Source organism: Rhincodon typus, chromosome 1 (assembly GCF_021869965.1).
Source record: "Rhincodon typus isolate 14 chromosome 1, sRhiTyp1.1, whole genome shotgun sequence".
NCBI classification, from domain to species: domain Eukaryota; kingdom Metazoa; phylum Chordata; class Chondrichthyes; order Orectolobiformes; family Rhincodontidae; genus Rhincodon; species Rhincodon typus.
In genome coordinates, this window is record NC_063332.1 from 4200683 (window position 1) to 4216147 (window position 15465).

The following is a 15465-nucleotide window of genomic DNA, read 5'->3' on the forward strand; positions in this document are numbered from 1 at the left end:
CAGCCTTCTGTGGCAGTGAATTCCATAGATTCACCACTCTCTGGCTGAATAAATTTCTTCTTATCTCTTTTCTCTAAGGCTGTGCCCTCGGGTCCTAGTCTCTCCTACCAATGGAAACATCTTCCCAACATCCACTCTGTCCAGACCGTTCAGTATTCTGTAAGTTTCAATTATCCCTGCCTTATCCTTCTAAACTCCAATGAGTATAGACCCAGAGTCCCCAAACGTTCCTCATATGTTAAGCTTTCCATTCCTGGGACCATTCTCATGAACCTCCTATGAACCCGCTCCAGGGCCAGTACATCCTTCCTGAGATATGGGGCCCAAAACTGTGCACAGTACTCCAAATGTGGTCTGACCAGAGCCTTTTAAAGCCTCAATAGTACGTCCCTGCTTTTATATTCAAGTCCTCTCAAAATAAATGCCAACATTATATTTGCCTTCCTAACTACTGACTCAACCTGCAAGTTTACCTTGAGAGAATCCTGGACAAGAACTCCCAAGTCTCTTTGCACTTCAGACTTCTGAATTTTCTCCCTATTTAGAAAATAGTCCATGCTTTTATTCTTCTTACTAAAGTGCATGACCTCACACTTTCCCATGTTGTACTCCATCTGCCACTTCTTTACCCACTCTCCTAACCTGTCCAAATCCTTCTGCAGCCTCCCCACCTCCTCAATACTACCTGTCCCTCCACCTATCTTTGTATCGTCTGTAAACTTAGCCAGAATGCCCACAGTTCCTTCATCGAGATCATTAATGTATAAAGTGAAAAGTTGTGGTCCCAACACTGACCCTTGTGGAACACGACTTGTCACTGGCTGCCATCCTGAGAAAGGCCCTTTTATTCCCACTCTCTGCTTTCTGCCAGACAGCCAATCTTCTATCCATGCTAGCACCTTGCCTCTAACACCATGGGCCCTTATCTTACTCCGCAGCCTCCTGTGTGGCACCTTGTCAAAGGCCTTCTTGAAGCCCAGGTAGATAACATCCATTGGCTTCCCTTGGTCTAACCTGCTCATTACCTCCTCAAAGAATTCTAACAGATTTGTCAGGCATGACCTCCCCTTGATGAAGCCATGCTGACTTTGCCCTATTTTACCATGCACTGGCAAGTATTCAGAAATCTCATCCTTTACAATGGACTCTAAAATCTTACCCACGATCGAGCTTAGGCTAATTGGCCTGTAATTTTGAGTCTTTTGCCTTACTCCCTTTTTAAACACTTTTGCAATTTTCCAGTCCTCTGGGATCTTCCCTGACTCTACCGATTCCTGAAAGATCACTACTAATGCCTCCACTGTCTCTTCAGCTATCTCCTCAAGAACTCTGGGGTGTAGTCCATCTGGTCCTGGTGATGTATCCACCTTCAGGTCATTCAGTTTTACTAGCACCTTTTCCTTGGTGATGGCCACCATACTCAGCTCTGCCCCCGACTCTCTCGAATTTTTGGGATATTACTCGTGTCTTCCACTATGAAGACTGACCCAAAGTAATTATTCAGTTCTTCAGCCATTTCCTTGTTCCCCACTACTATCTCTCCAGTGTCATTTTCCAGTGGTCCAAGGTCCAGTTTTGCCTCTCTTTTGCTCTTTATATATCCATAGAAACTCTTACAGTCCTCCTTTATGTTACTGGCTAGCTCACCCTCATTTTTAACCTTCTCCCTCCTTATTTATTTTATTGTTGCCCTCTGTTGGTCTTTGTAAGCTTCCTAGTCCTCTGGTTTCCCATTGCCCTTCGCCACATTATATGCTTTCTCTTTTGATTTTATGCTATCCCTGACTTCACTTGTCAGCCATGGTTGCCTCATCCTCCCTGTACCATGCTTCTTTTCCCTAGGGATGAATTTTTGCTGCGTCTCCTGAATTACTCCCAGAAACTCCTACCATTGCTGTTCCACTGTCTTCCCTGCTAGGCTCCTCTTCCAGTCAATTCTCACAGCTCCTCCCTCATGCCTCTGTAGTTGCCTTTATTCAGCTGTAATATGATGTTGTTAAACTAGAAAGGGTTCAGAAAAGATTTACAAGGATGTTGCCTGGGTTGGAGGGTTTGCGCTATAGGGAGAGGCTGAATAGGCTGGGGCTATTTTCCCGGGAGCACTGGGGACTCGGGTGGGGGGTGACCTTATAGATGTTTATAAAATCAGGAGGGGCATGGATAGGGTGAATAGCCAAGGTCTTTTTCCCAGGTTGGGGGATTCCAAAACTAGAGGGCATGGGTTTAAAGTGAGAGGGGAAAAATATAAAAGTAACCTGAGGGGCAACGTTTTCATGCAGAGGGTGGAATGAGCTGCCAGAGGGTGTGGTGGAGGCTCGTACAATTGTAACATTTAAAAGGCATCTGGATGGATACATGGATTGGAAGGTTGAGAGGGATATGGGCCAAATGCTGGCAAATGGGAGTAGATTAATTTAGGATATCTGATCTGCTTGGATGTATTGGAATGAAGGGTCTGTTTCCATGCTGTATAAGTCTATGAAATAGACACTGATGAGATTGATTCTGGAGCATTGTGTACCAGACAGGTCACTGTACTCACAGAAGGATGTAAAAGCATTGAAAGAAGTTCAGAGGTTTACTGGACTAATACCAGGAATGAGTAGATTGCCAAACGAGAAAAGGCTGGACAGGGTAGACTTGTATCCTCTGGAATTTAGAAGAATCAGCGATGACTGAATTGAAACATATAAGATCCTGAGGGAACTTGACCAGACAACTTGTGAAAAGGATGTTTCCTCTTGTGACAGAATCTAGAACTAGATTAAAATAAGGGCTTGACCTATTAAAATAGAGATGAGAAAACATTTTATTCCTTCAGAGGGTTGTGAGTCTTTGGAATTCCCTTCCCTAAATGCACTGGTTACGGAATATTTAAACATTCTTAAGGCAGAGGTAGATAGATTCTCGACGACCAAAGGAGATGAAAGATTTTCGGGGATATGCAGGAATGTGGAGTTGAGGTTAGAATCAGATCAGTCATGATCTTATTGAATGGCGGTGCAGGCTCAAAGGGCCGAGTGGCCTAACTCTTGTTTGTATGCAAGGGGCTGCAGTTCTCTACCAATGCATAGGAGTTGCTACTCTTTGTAACATACACACTCACTTCTGTTCTCCAAATGTATATTGGGGTCTTGATTTTATCATTTAGAAAATGAAGCTTTGAACACCATTTTACATTTTGTTCAAGTTTTATTCCTTCACTAAATGCTTGCCCTCGCTGTGTTTGTGGGTCTGACTGTTTTGTTGTTATTTTGTGAGTGGGTAAGAATGGCATATTTCTTTTCCTAGTGCCAAGGGATATCATGGCATGCAGCAATACAGACAGCACACAGGTAGGCATCTGATTGAACTGAAGTTTGCACTTGCAGCAAATCAATTCAATAGAAAGGGTTGCATTTGTACAGTGCCTTTCATAAGGCCGCAAGACCATAAGAAATGGGAACAGGAGTAGGCCATTCGGCCACTTGGGCCTGTTCCACCATTCAATAGGATCATGGCCGAGATGACATTCCTCACATCCACTTTCCTGCCCTTTCCCTGTAGCCATTGCTTCCCAGACCCTTGTTCAGAAGATGAACTTTATTTGTGTAATTTCCTTTTTGAGTCTGGAGGCTAGGTGCTGTGGCGCAGACTAAAGTGGAGGGACTGTAATTCTGAACTTTTTATTCCTTTATTTTTCTATTTTATTCCTGTGGTTTTGTATTTATCTAATTTATTCCTGAGAATTTGTACTTAAGATTCCGTACCTAGGCACCTTTGTAGCTAAAATGGCACTGTAAGTGGCGACTAAACTTTTCACTGTATTCCTGTGAGTACATGTGACAATAAAGCTAATTCTAAGTTTAATTGTAATTCCAATTCTAATTCTATCTCAGCCTTAAATATACACAAGGACTCTGCCCCCACAGCTCTCTGTGGCAACGAACTCCAAAGACTCACAACCCACTGAGGGGCGAAATTCTTCCTTATCTCAGTTTTAAATTGGTGCCCGTTTAATCTGAGACTGTGGATGTATGAAAACATATGAAGTACTTCTGAAGTGTAGCTGCTATCGCAATATAGAAAATTTGTCATCTTTTTAACTTTATCATTTGCTGAGATGCGGGGCTCCCAGGTAAAGTCAGTATTTGCTGCCCACCCCTAACTGCCCTTGAATTGAATGGCTAACTCAGACATTTCAGAGGGCAGTTAGGAAGGATGTGGAGATATTGGAGAGGGTGCACAATAGATTCACAAGGATGATTCCAGAGATAAGGAACTGCAGTTTTGTGGATAGGTTGGAGAAGTTGGGACTGGTTTTCCTTTGGAGAAGACAACACAGGATCTCTACGGTGTGGAAGCAGACCATTCAGCCCATCAAGTTCACACTGACCCTCTGAAGAGCATCTCACCCAGATCCATTCCCCTACCCTATTGCCATGCATTTCCCATGGCTAAACTACCTAGCCTGCACATCTTTGGACTGTGGGAGGGAACTGGAGAAAACCCATGCAGATAACATGCAAACTCCACACAAACAGTCGTCTGAGGCTGGAATCAAACCCAGGTCCTTGTCGCTATGAGGTGCTGCCTCCCATGTTGAGAGGACATTTGATCCAGGTGTTCAAAATTACAAGGGGTCTGGACAGAGTAATTTGGGGAAACATTGTCCCCATTAGTGGGAGAATTGAAAGGCAGAAGGTACAGATATAGAAACATAGGAACAGGAGCAGGCCATTCAGCCCCTCGAGCCTGTACCACCATTCAATGAGATTGCAGCTGATCTGAGGCCTACCTCCATATACCACATCTCTTAATATTTTTGCTCAACACGAATGTATCTATCTCAGATTTAAAATTAACAACTAATGCAGCATCCACTGCTGTTTGTGGAAGAGAGTTCCAAACCTCTCCAGCCCTTTGTGTGTAGAAATGCTTCCTAACATCTCTCCCGAATGGTCTGGCCCTCATTCTCAGACTATGCCCCTCGTTCTAGAATCCCCACCCAGTGGAAATAGTTTATCTTTATCTCACCTGTCTTTTCCTGAAAATATTGATTGAGTGATTGATTTTATTTCTTGTCACGGAGTACAGTGAAAAGCTTTGTTTATGAGCGGGACAGGCAGATGGGGACGTACAGATCAAAGGTTGTATACAGATTTAGAATTTAAGTTTAAAAGTGTGGGAACAAAAACAGAAGTTGCTGGAAAAGTCAACAGGTCTGGCAGCATCTGTGAAGAAAAAAATCAGAGTTAATGTTTTGGGTCCGGTGACCCTTCCTCAGAATTCTGATTTTTTCTTCACAGATGCTGCCAGACGTGCTGAGCTTTTGCAGCAACTTTGTTTTTGTTCCTGATTTCCAGCATCTGCAGTTCTTTCAGTTTTTATAAGTGTAGAACAGTTATAAGAAACATTTGAGTTAGATCCGCTGTAGGGAGCTCGCAAGGATTCTCACAGTGTCAGCGCCACAATATCTTGAAAACTTTGATCAGGTGACTCCTTAACCTTCTAAATTCCAGAGAAAACAGCGCTAATTTGTATACGGTCTCCTCATAACTTATCCCCTGAAATCCAGGTACCATTCCTGTAAACCTACGTTGTACTCCATCCAAGGCCTATCTATCCTTCCTAAGGTGCGGTGCCCCAATCTGCTCACAGTACTCCAAGTGGGATCTAACCAGGGTTTTGTGTAACTGCAGCATAACCTCTGCATCGTTATTCTCCAGTCCTCGAGACATAAAGGCCAGTATTCCATTAGCTTTCTTGACTATTTTCTGCCCATGTGACATTTTAAAGATCTATACACCTGAACCCCTAAGTCTCCTTGAACGTCCACTGTATTTAACTTTATAGCATCGAGAAAATATCCCGATCTCTCCCTTTTCTGTCCAAAATGGATAACCTCACACTTGCTTACAGTGAACTCCATCTGCCACAGTTTTGCCCATTCACTTAGTTTATTGAGGGGGGAGGTGACGGCCTAACGGAATTATCACTGGCCTGTTAATCCAGAGACCCAGATAATATTCTGGTTTGAATCCCACCATGGCAGCTGGTGGAATTTGAATTCAATTTTTTTTAAAAATCTGGAATTAAGAATCTATTGAAGATAGATAATTTTTTGAATAGTAAAGGAATTAAGGGTTATGGTGAGTGAGTGGGTAAGTGGAACTGAGTCCATGAAAAGATCAACCATGATCTTATTGAATGGTTGAAGAGCCAGATGGCTTACTCCTGAGATAACAAGGTGTAGAGCTGGATGAACACAACGGGCCAAGCAGCATCATAGGAGCAGGAGGGCTCCTGGTTCTTATGTTCTTTTTTCCTAACATCAAACAATTGTCAAAATAAAAACAATAATTCACTAATGTCCTTTAGGGAAGGAAATTGCCATCCTTGCCTGGTCTGGCCTACATGTGACTCCAGGCCCCTACCAATGTGGTTTAGGGATGGGCGATAAATGCTGCACTAGCAAGAGATACACTTGTGAGAGAATGAAACAAAAACCCTTGTAATTTTATGGTATCATCTACAGGACAGAGTGGGTCAGTGCAGAGGGATCTGGGTATCTTAGTGTGTAAGTCGCAGAAAATGGGTATGCGGTTGCAGTATAGAATTAAAAAGGCAAATGGAATCCTGGTATTTATTATAAAAGAACTGGATTATAAAAATAAAGAAGTGTTGTTACAATTATATAAGGCATTGGCGAGACCACATCTGGAATATTGTGTCCAATCCTGGTCTCGTTACTTGAGGAAGGATGTGGTGGCACTGAAGGCCGTTCAGCGGACGGTCACCAGGTTGATTCCAGGGATGAAGGGTTGGTTGTACGAGGAGCAGTTGAGTAGCTGGGCTTGTACTCACTGGAGTACTGAAGAATGAGGGAGGGATCTGACTGAGGGATATAAAATACTAAAAAGGATTGATAAGTTGGACATTGAACAGACGTTCCCCGTTGTGGAATAGTATCGAACAAGAGGCCATAGATATAGAGTGTGAGGAGGTCAGTTCAAAACTGAGATGAGGAGAAACTACTTTCCTCAGAGGCTTGTGAACCTGTGGAACTCACTGCCCCAGAGTACAGTGGGGGCAGAATCAATCAACAAATTCAAGAAAGAAATAAATATGTTTCTGATGAAATGCGGAATAAAGGGCTATGGGGAGCTGACAGGAAAGTGGAGTTGAGACCAGGTTAAGATCAGCCATGACCATGTTAAATGGCAGAATGGGCTGAAAGGGCTAAAATACCTAATCCCTCTCCTAATTCCTATGTTCCTATGCTGAATGCAGTCAAGAAATGTCTTTACCCAGAGCAGTGAGAATGTAGAATTGAGCACCACAGGAAGAAGTTGAGACAACAGCCTAGATGTTTTTAAAGGGAAGCTAGACAAGCAGATGTGAGAAAAAGGAATTGGGGGATTTGTTGATTGAGTTAAATGAAGGCCGATGGGAGAGGAGGAAGGTGCAGAGTGTAAATTGTGGCATAGGTCAGTGGATCTGAATTACCAGTTTCAGTTCCTTACAGTTTTCACATTTAATATGTACACAGCATCCTCCAGTGGAAGCAAATAGCTTTAGCACTTTTGAGTGGGGTTGTTCTGAAGAAGGATCCCGACCCGAAACATTGACTTTCCTGCTCCTCTGATGCTGCCTGACCTGCTGTGTTCCTCCAGCTCCACATTATGTTAGACTCGTCACTTTTGTCCAACTCTCCTCCTTAATCTTCCCTGCTTTGAAGGAGAAAAATACTTACAATCTTCAATCACTCTCCAAGAGCTTTGTCACGGATGCAAATGAATCTTCTCTGCCAAGTGTTGAACTCCTTTCCAAAGTGTATGGTGCCCAGAATCAGAAGCAACCCTTCAGCTGAGGCTGAAGTAAGGTCTTCCAATGGATTAGTGTGACATCCCTGCATACATTCTCAACCTCCTTTATCAAAGCCAAAGTGGTTCAAGAAGGCAGCTCACCAGTACCTTCTCCAGAACAACTCAGGACAGGCAATGAATGTTGACCAACCAGTGATTTATCAGAGAATCCCTACAGTGTGGAAACAGGCCATTCAGCCCAACAAGGCCACACCAACCCTCCAAAGGGTATACTGCACAGACCACCCTCCTCCCCATATTGTCTCATGGTTAATCCACCTAACCTACACGTCCCTGTACACTATGGGCAATTTAACGTGGCTAATCCACCTAGCCTGCACATCTTTGGACTGTGGGAGGAAACCCGAGCACTCAGAGGAAACCCACACAGACACAGGGAGAATGTGCAACCCCCACACAGACAGTCACCTGAGGGTGGAATTGAACCTGGGACCCTGGTGCTGTGAGGCAGCCATGCTAACCACTGAGCCAGCATGCCACCCCTAAATCTGCATCCCACAAGTGAATAGATTTGCTCTTTTACTAGCTTCTCCACCTGCTCTGCTGCCTTTCCTTTATAACTGCACCCCCTATTTTCTTTTGTCACCTTTGCTTTTCTGTATTTTATAACAACATTTACTGTTCCTATTGTACTTGACACCCACAATAAGCCTTCATCTTCATGCTGCTTCTCTGCATTTTCACACCACAATTTATTACCAGGTTTCCTACCTTATTGCTTTGTGTTAATGTTAACAACTCTCATACTTATTAACAATTTTCATCAACTGTTGTTCACCCATCAACCATGAGTTTACTGAACTATATTGTTCAAAAATAACCCCAGAACTGCGAATGCTGGAAATCAGAAACGCAAACAGAAATTACTGGAAAAGCTCAGCAGGTCTGGCAGCATCTGTGGAGAGATAGCTGCGAGGGAGCGTCACTGGACCCGAAATGTTACCTCCGCTTTCTCTCCGCAGATGCTGTCAGATCTGCAGAGTTTTTCCAGCAATTTCTGTTTGAGTTTTTGAACTACGCTGCTGTTCAGTCCAGAACGGTTCCAGTTTTAAAGAAAAACCGAAAGAACTGTGGATGCTGTAAATCAGGAACAAAAACGGAAGTTGCTGGAAAAGCTCAGCAGGTCTGGCAGCATCTGTGAAGAGAAAATCAGAGTTAACGTTTCGGGTATGTTCTGAGGAAGGGTCACCGGACCCGAAGCATTAACTCTGATTCATTTCTTCACAGATGCTGCCAAACCTGCTGAGCTTTTCCAGCAACTTCTGTTTTTGTTCCAGTTTTAAGGAACTCTTCCTTGTCGTGGCATTGTGATATTGTCACTGGGCAAGTAATTTAGCGACCCAGGCTAAAACTCTGGAACACAGACTGAATTCCACCAGGCATCTGATTCAGCAAATAATTCTGAACTGTGAAACTAGCCTTAAGAGCATGATAACATCCTGTTTGTAAATGGCCTTTGGGGAGGAGTTTAATGCGTGAATCAGAGATTGGTTTTGCTGGAATGGGGGTTCAGTTTTGTGGGGCACTGTCACCAGTACTGGGGTAGAACTGAGCTATTCCAGTGGGATGGACTTCGCTGCAACTGTGGTGGGACTGTGGTCTTTGTGAATTGAAGAACGAGGCTGTGGAGAGTACTTCAAACTTATAAGCAGGGCAAGTGAGGGTTTGGGAGATGGGAAATGTAGGTTTACAAAGCATGCGAATGGAGGCTTAGAGATATAGAAATAGGCTGGAAAGACTGGGACTCTTTTCAATGGAGCGTAGGAGGTTGAGGGGTGACCTTCATGAGGGGCATAGGTAAGGTGAATGTCAAAGGTCTTTTCCCCAGGGTGGAGGAGGTCAAAACTAGGGGGATATTTTTAAGGTGAGAGGAGAAAGATTTAGAAAGGACATGAGAGACACAGAGGGTATGGAATGAACGGTCAGAGAAAGTGATGGATGCAGGTACAGTTACAACGTTTTAAAGGCATTTGGATAAGTACATGACTAGGAAAGGTTTGGAGGGATATGGGCCAGGAGCAGGCAGGTGGAATTAGTTTAAGTTGGGAACATGATCAGTGTGGACTGGTTGGACCAAAGGGTCTGTTGCCGTGCTGTATGACTCTATGAGGAAATACCAGCAAATACAAGGCAGATAAAAATACCCAGAGTGGGACAGGAAGGAACAGTGTGTACAAGCCAAGAAAAATGGCAGCAAATAGGGTCAAAGGGGAAAAGTAATGGTAAAAATGGTTAAAAAAGAATACACAGAGTATTCAGAACGAAATGAATGCATTGACAGCATAAGTACAGGTTAACAGGGAGAATCATATAGTCATTACAGAGACATGGTGGAGAAGGGGATCAAAACTGGGAACTAAATACTCAGGGTTGTGTGAGGTTTTGAAATGATAGGTAGGAAGGAAAGGGTGTTGGGTTAGCAGTGTTAGTATAGGATGGAATAAGTCCGAAAGCAAGAAATGATCTTGGATCAGAAGATGTAGAATCTATACGGGTGGAGGGAAGAAGTAAGAAAGGGAAGAAGACGGCAGTAGGAGTAGTCTATATGCTGACTAACAGCTGTTATACTGTAGGATAGCGAATAAAGTAGGCAATCATGAGTATAAAACAAAAGGCAGTACATTAATTATAGGTGATTTTACTCTTCTTTCAGGTCACGCCTCAACCTCCTGCATTCCAGTGAAAACAAAACCAGTCTATCCAACCTTTCTTCTTAGCTAAAATCCCCCTTACCAGGCAACATGCTGATAAACCTTTTCTGTACCCTCTCCAAAGCATCCACATCCTTCTCATAGTGTGGTGACCAGAACCGTATGCAATATCCCAAGTATGGCCTAACTAAGGTTCTATAAAGCTGCAGCATAACTTGTCGATCCTTGTACTCAATGCCCTTTCTAATGAGGGTAAGCATGCTCTAAGCCTTTTCTATTACCTTATCTACCTGTGCTGCCACCTTCAGTGATCTGTGGACGTGCACGTCCAGTTCCCTCTGCGTATCAATACTCCGAACGGTTCTGCCATTCACTGCATAATTTCCACCTGTACATGGCCTTCCAAAATGCATCACTTCACATTTGAACAAAGAACAAAGAAAATTACACCACAGGAACAGGCCCTTCGGCCTGCCAAGCCTGCGCCGATCCAGATCCTCTATCTAAACCTGTCGCCTATTTTCCAAGGATCTGTATCCCTCTGCTCCCTGCCCATTCATGTATCTGTCTAGATACATCTTAAATGACGCTATCGTGCCCGCCTCTACCACCACCCTCTGCGTAAAGAACTTTCCACGCATATCTCCCTTAAACTTTTCCCCTCTCACCTTGAAATAGTGACCCCTAGTAATTGAGTCCCCCACTCTGGGAAAAAACTTCTTGCTATCCACCCTGTCTATACCTCTCATGATTTTGTAGACCTCAGTCAGGTCCCCCCTCAACCTCCGTCTTTCTAATGTAAATAATCCTAATCTACTCAACCTCTCTTCATAGCTAGCGCCCTCCATACCAGGCAACATCCTGGTGAACCTCCTCTGCACCCTCTCCAAAGCATCCACATCCTTTTGGTAATGTGGCGACCAGAACTGTACGCAGTATTCCAAATGTGGTCAAACCAAAGTCCTATACAACTGTAACATGACCTGCCAACTCTTGTACTCAATACCCCGTCCGATGAATGAAAGCATGCCGTATGCCTTCTTGACCACTCTATCCACCTGCATTGCCACCTTCAGGGTACAATGGACCTGAACACCCAGATCTCTCTGTGCATCAATTTTCCCCAGGGCTTTTCCATTTACCATATAGTTCACTCTTGAATTGGATCTTCCAAAATGCATCACCTCGCATTTGCCTGGATTGAACTCCATCTGCCATTTCTCCGCCCAACTCTCCAATCTATCTATATTCTGCTGCATTCTCCGACAGTCCCCTTCACTATCTGCTACTCCACCAATCTTAGTGTCATCTGCAAACTTGCTAATCAGACCATCTATACCTTCCTCCAGATCATTTATGTATATCACAAACAACAGTGGCCTACCATGGGGAACCTTATCAAACGCCTTACTGAAGTCCATGTATATGACATCTACAGCCCTTCCCTCATCTATCAACTTTGTCACTTCCTCAAAGAATTCTATCAAGTTGGTAAGACATGACCTTCCCTGCACAAAACCATGCTGCCTATCACTAATAAGCCCATTTTCTTCCAAATGTAAATAGATCCTATCCCTCAGTATCTTCTCCAGCAGCTTCCCCACCACTGACGTCAGGCTCACCGGTCTATAATTACCTGGATTATCCTTGCTACCCTTCTTAAACAAGGGGACAACATTAGCAATTCTCCAGTCCTCTGGGACCTCCTCCATGCTCAAGGGTGCTGCAAAGATATCTGTTAAGGCCCCAGCTATTTCCTCTCTTGCTTTCCTCAGTAACCTGGGAATAGATCCCATCCGCACCTGGGGACTTGTCCACCCTAATGCCTTTTGGAATACCTAACACTTGCCCCCTCCTTATGCTGACTTGACCTAGAGTAATCAAACATCTATCCCTAACCTCAACATCCGTCATGTTCCTCTCCTCAGTGAACACCGACGCAAAGTACTCATTAAGAATCTTACTCATTTTCTCTGACTCCTCGCATAACTTCCCTCCTTTGTCCTTGAGTGGGCCAACCCTTTCTCTGGTTAGCCGCTTGCTCCTTATGTATGAATAAAAGGCTTTGGGATTTTCCTTAACCCTGTTTGCTAAAGATATTTCATGACCCCTTTTAGCCCTCTTAATTCCTCGTTTCAGATTGGTCCTATTTTCCCGATTTTTCTTCCAAGGCTTCATCTGTTTTCAGTCGCCTCGACCTTATGTATGCTTCCTTTTTCCTCTTTGCTAGTCTCACAATTTCACCTGTCATCCATGGTTCCCAAATCTTGCCCTTTCTATCCCTCATTTTCACAGGGACATGTCTGTCCTGCACTCTAATCAACCTCTCTTTAAAAGCCTCCCACATATCAAATGTGGATTTACCCTCAAACAGCTGCTCCCAATCCACTTTCCCCAGCTCCTGCTGAATTTTGCTATAGTTGGCCTTCCCCCAATTCAGCACTCTTCCTTTAGGACCACTCTCGTCTTTGTCCATCAGTATTCTAAAACTTATGGCATTGTGATCACTATTCCCAAAGTAATCCCCTACTGAAACTTCAACCACCTGGCCGGGCTCATTCCCCAACACCAGGTCCAGTATGGCCCCTTCCCGTGTTGGACTATTTACATACTGCTCTGGAAAGCCCTCCTGGATGCTCCTTACAAATTCTGCTCCATCTAAACCCCTAACACCAAGTGAATCCCAGTCAATGTTGGGAAAATTAAAATCTCCCATCACCACCACCCTGTTGCTCCTACATCTTTCCGTAATCTGTCTACATATTTGTACCTCTATCTCACGCTCGCTGTTGGGAGGCCTGTAGTACAGCCCCAACATTTTTAACGCACCCTTCCTATTTCTGAGCTCTGCCCATATTGCCTCACTGCTCGAGTCCTCCATACTGCCCTCCTTCAGCACAGCTGTGATATCCTCTTTGACTAGAAATGCAACTCCTCCACCCCTTTTACCTCCCTCTCTATTCCGCCTGAAGCATCTATATCCTGGGATATTTAGTTGCCAATCTTGCCCTTCCCTCAACCAAGTCTCAGTAATAGCAATAATATCATACTCCCAGGTACTAATCCAAGCCCTAAGTTCATCTGCCTTACCTGCTACACTTCTCGCATTAAAACAAATGCACCTCAGACCACCTGTCCCTTTGCGCTCATCATCTGCTCTCTGCCTACTCTTCCCCTTAGTCACACTGACTTCATTATCTAGTTCCTTACAGGCTTTAGTTACTACCTCCTTACTGTCCACTTACACGGGCCTGTGATCTCCTGCCATTTTTACTCTTAAGCTTAACTTAGTCCTGCTATAATATCAAATACTAGATAAATGAAATGAAAAAAAAATTGTGCCAAATCACTTTACTTACCAGCACACGATAAAAAAAAGAAAAATAAAAACACTTACCTTATCAACACGCCAGAGTCTTTTTTTTTGGTCAGAGGATTTGTCTGGATTAAACTCCATCTGCCATTTTTCTGCCCATGCCTCCATATCCTACTGTATCCTCTATCAATCCTCCGCACTATCTGCAACTCCACCAATCTTTGTATCATCCTCAAACTTACTAATTAAACCAGCTATGTTTTCCTCTAAATCATTCATGTGGATCATGAACAGCAGAGGTCCCAGCACTGATCCCTGTAGAAAACCACTAGTCGTAACCCTCCATTCTGAAAAGCATCCTTCCAGCGCTACCCTCTGTTTCCTGTGACTGACCCAGTCCTACATCTATCTTGTCAGCTTACCCCTGATACACTGCTGTGGCAAAGATTAGTGGTGAGACAGAGGATGGGGAAACTTTAGAAACTAACAAAAGATGACCCCAAAAAAAGGAGAAAATAAATTTTGAGGGTAACCTACAAGTATCATCAAGATGGACAACAAGAGCTCCGTTAAATGTATATAAAAGAAGAGAGAAGCCAAAGTGAACATAGGTCCCACAGAGAATGCGGCTGGAGAAATAATAAGGGGGAATCAGGAAGTGGCAGAGGAGTTGAATAAATGTTTGCATCAGTCATCACAGTAGAAGACACTAATAAGATCCCAGAATCACTAAATATGCAAGGGGCAAAAGGAGGCAATAAATACAGTAACCATCTCTAAAGATTAAGACCTTGAGAAAATATGGGACTAAAGATCGATAAATTCCCTGGACCTGATGGGATGCATCTGAGGATATTAAAGGAAGTAGCCACAGAAATAGGATACTTTATTAAGATACGAGCTTAGGGTATGAGAGGGAATATATATTAACATGGATACAGGATTTGCTAATTGATAGAATTGCTACTATTAAGGGGCCTATAGACTACTCCTACCGTGTTCCCCTTACCTCCACCCATATGGATTCTACATCTTCTGAACCAAGATTATTTCTTGCCATTGTACTTATTCCATCCCATTCTAACAAAGCCACCCCACCATCCTTTACTTCCTGCTTATCTTTTCAAAAACTCACATACTCCTCAATATTTAGCCCTCAGCTTTGATCTCCTTGTAATCGTGTCTCTGTAATGGCTATTAGATCAAACACAGTAACCTCTATTTGCGCTGCTGATTCGTTTATTTTCTTCTGAATAATCCATGTATTTTTACAGAAAAGTATTAATGCAATGGGGATGTAGCAGGATCTTTGGGCTTCCTGCTCCCAGCTGCAGAGGACAGTGTTTATCCCCCTAATCACACTGTCCCTTACTACAAGGGGACTCCTGTTTCCTTCCCCCATCTGAAAGGCTCCCTATACTAAGGTGCAGTGCATCCTTCTTGTCATCCCAATTTGTGTCTACATATTCCTGCAAGAACCCAATAACTGTTGGGAAATTGCAGCCTTCTCATTTGCAACCCCTGGGGTCCATTGTGTTTCTCCTGTTTTGGCAATATTTCAACAGAATTGAAGCCACAGTCTTTGGAGATAGTAGGAACACAGCAGTCTTTGGACCCTGTTACAAACTGT